Genomic DNA, 3,786 nt, shown 5'->3' on the forward strand with positions numbered 1-3,786 from the left:
GTTACTTTCATGGCCACTGCAAATAACTCTGCTAGCCTGCCCACAAGGAAGGATGGATAAGTGTTCGGAGCTTCCCCTTTGAAACTAGGTGGCGGTAGGTGCCATCATGCTTCATATTTATTTTCTATTAAATTTCTCTAAATGTTATGTCAAACGTGACGGTTTCATGTGTAAATTCACCACATTTCTTTGCATAAGATTGTATTAAATTTATGTTGAGCAACTCTTAATCCTGAGAGTTTATCTTCACGTCACTTGCCTAATTTCGCGCCACCTATGTTCCGTTGCTTTTTGCGGACGTCTGCCACAGATTCATTCACATTATCTTTGGTATCTTTGAATCCCAAGGCCTCAGGGGGACTGGTTGTGCCTGGTTGAGATCTGAATAGACACTGTCACACTGTAATCAATACGTTCAATCGTTTCTAGAGATGTACCACACAATGTGCATGCTTATGTGCCCCGCATTGTTCTCTCGGAAAGCAGCCGCAACGTGGCAGAGTGCGGCAACCGGCTTTCTTCGCACATCCTTGACCTACTGAATGCGTCGCATACAGATATGAGCAGATGCGCTGGCCTTACGGTCTTCTCGCAGCGGCCCGTTGGTCTAGGGGTATGATTCTCGCTTTGGGTGCGAGAGGTCCCGGGTTCAAATCCCGGACGGGCCCAGTTAAAATTTTCTTTTTTATCGTTAATTGTTATTCTTGAAACAAGCCAAACCTGTTGGACGAATATTTAATGTTTGCAGCGCAAACTTGTCGTGATATAGATCTGTGGTTTTGGCTGAAGTTCTGATATGCAAGAAGGTATGGCTTCGCCTGAGTGGCTTCCGAGAACGGAATGATTATATATGCCGAACATCTAATGGATTACGCAGCCTGATGTGGCGTGGGCTTTTGACCCATGTTGTCTCTTCGTTGCTTATCAATTAGCGCGTCCAAGATGAGGTTTTGAAGTTAGCAAAAAAGAAAACAAAAGACTTCCCAGCTGCGCTCAGGGAAATGTCAGCAGAAAAATATTTACGTTCACCGAATTGTTACGGAGAAGTGTACAAGTCGAGCTATTTAGAACACTTTCAAATTTTGAGGCACGTGCGGAATATTGTGAGCTACTGTTATGCGCATATAAGACGGGAATAGTGTAAAGTTCTGATCGGTGGGAAGAATTTGCTTTTAAAGCTTTTCCTTGCATTCGCACCTATTACTTAAGGATGCCATAATATGTACTTTTATTGAATATACTATGACATAGATGGTTTTAGGTACCGACGCATTGCAAAATTGTTTCAGTATATTTTTCGTGCTTCAGCTGCTCCAAAGCGTCTCCAAGGCGGCTGAAGCACAAAAATATGCAGAAGTTTGTGCTTACAGCATTTGCCCACGCCACTCATTAGAGCGTGTCAGCGCGAACCGGCTTGGTTTGATTTTTAGGATTTAACGTCCCAAAGCCAAACAAGCTTTGAGAAACGCCGTAGTGGAAGACTGGAAATTTCGACCACCTGGGGTTTTTTAACGTGCTCGGGAGTTGCCGCACAGCGGACAATTTTATTCTTCGTGGTAAATGTCCTTTTTCAGCTTTGTCTCCTCCTAGGACATCCTGATCTCGTTTCAAATAATGTGGCGATGCCTTTTCGTTATCGCATATCGATTTCTTACTGGTTTGCCTTTTCCAGTTTATATGGGGGCTACAGTCTGCCATCTTTTTCTTTTGAATCATTTAAGTTGTTATCCACTGTATGCGTATTAGTTCTTTCGTGCAAGCTGCATGTTGCCCTCACTAGAGCATTATTTGTCCACCCTGGTTTAGTAATCGGCCATTGCCTTATACATGAATTAACCTTAGGCCCAAAGTCCACAGCGGCTACAGAGCAGATGACTATGCGGCAGTCAGGCCTTTAATGCTGTGGATGCGGATAAGAATATCTGCTTCATTTGGCTGCTGTCGTAAACTGAACCTGGCAACGTTTAAAGCTAGTAGACTACATATAGTGGGGCTAGCGTAGCAGTGCTATTTGAGGAACTAGCGGGCATGAAATGGGATATCATAGGGCGTATTAGTGAGGTTAGGAGGACAAATGAAACGTATACTATACTAACAATAAGGCACGTGCTATGCTATCGTGGTTTAACTGGAAGAGGATAACTATGGGTTTAGAATCCCTGGTAAAAATTGTAAAGCTTGAAACGTAGTGTAGTCCTATAGTATTAATGAGAGGGTGACAAGTGGTTTAATAAGGCTTAATGTGAGCTTGAAATGCAAGGTTGCTCGCGCGTTTGCGCCTGCATCTAGTCATGATGAACTCGAAAACTTCTATAGAGACGTAGAATTGCCAATGGAAAAGGTAAAAATGTAGTTTATTGCACCGATGAGCGATCCCATTGACAAGATGGCGAAGAAGAGTTACTATCATGCCTTTGGAAAGTGGCAGTTGGCAGATGATATAAGCTGGCTCTGGTAGGCAGTAACGGCACGCCGCCTCTCATTTCTCTTTCGCATTAGAAGTCGCGGACGTGTGGTTGGTCGATGAGTTGTGAATTCACGAGACCAGATTGCTTGCTTGAATTGAAAATAGCTGCAAATTCGAGGCAGGTTGGAATGGAAATCGAATGCACGGAACCTATGCACTCCCCCGATTGGAGCCCCGCCGCTTTAAACAAATCAAGAGCGTGTTTCTTGGAAGTCACATGAAGATGTTTCCATTTCGGAACACAAGGCTACGGTGAACCTATTGAACCCCCAGAGCACTCACCTGAAAAAAAAAAAAAATGTCGACGGATACAGGACATTCCATGCGGTCTAAGTGTCCTAAAGGACACCGCAACCAAACAACAAATGTTAGATGCGCAAAGTGGTACTCATCGCTTCTGAAATCAGCTGCAAGCGCCTCGAAGAACACAGCGCTTTAAGCCAACTGCAAAAACATATTTTTGCAAATCATACAAAGTTCATTGCATCAATAGCTTCACACAGCCTGCATAAAATGCAGTATTATACTAGAGTGACCACAAACGGATCCGAATGCACCGCTTTTGTCTCAAATTCTTTCTGATTTTCGGTATTTCCTTCGGCGTGATTTAGATTTGGACGACAGTAAAGTCAGCTACATTATGCACCACTAGAAAGCATTCTACTTTCATGTTTTGTACACACCCACTGCGTTTTTGCGAAAAAAAAAAAAAACTATGTTCTATCTAAGGAGGATTTTTTAAGAACAACACGGTGAAAGTGCTTGATTCCACTTCTTGTGTTTAACACTGCTGAACAGATGCATTCATGATTCTCTCCTCATTTAGGCCTCATAAAACCCCATGTAACTAACATGCTATCCTCCATGTGGCTACAGACACTACATTGTGGCAAAATACTCCAGCCAGAATTCACTGTGACCACTATAGGAAACCCTAAGTTTGGTGGTCCTTCTTTTTTTTTTTTTTTTTTTTTTTTGTCGCGAATGTCGCGAAGCGCACGTTCGTGATAAAATTTGGAAGTAACAAATACACAGATATGGCTGGTTATATGGTCTCATATAGGGCCACCTGACGAAATGTAGTGAATTCATAGCTGTAAATTAAATGTTTATTATACCCTGCTCGCCACGTAGTCACATTATTTACAGCTGCAAAAATATATCTTGTCTGAGTAAGGATTCATCGCCACAAAGTTTGGAAAAAGTTAGGGAAACAACTTTCAATTCAATTCCTTTCGCATATTGTAGAACCTCCAGATAACAATATATATATCGTGCCTGATAAAATTCACAGAGACCCACAGATCCTGCCTCCGCAC

The 3,786-nt window shown here is 42.6% G+C and overlaps 1 non-coding gene across 1 annotated transcript; it reads left to right on the forward strand.

Moving 5' to 3' along the window:
• The first annotated feature begins 596 nt into the window (after positions 1 to 596).
• Positions 597 to 668, forward strand: TRNAP-UGG (transfer RNA proline (anticodon UGG)). Its single transcript has one exon. It is a non-coding gene; the product is annotated as a tRNA-Pro (tRNA).
• The last annotated feature ends 3,118 nt before the right edge of the window (positions 669 to 3,786 follow it).

Source organism: Amblyomma maculatum, chromosome 2 (assembly GCF_055883805.1).
Source record: "Amblyomma maculatum isolate TAMU_Amacu chromosome 2, ASM5588380v1, whole genome shotgun sequence".
Lineage (NCBI taxonomy): Eukaryota > Metazoa > Arthropoda > Arachnida > Ixodida > Ixodidae > Amblyomma > Amblyomma maculatum.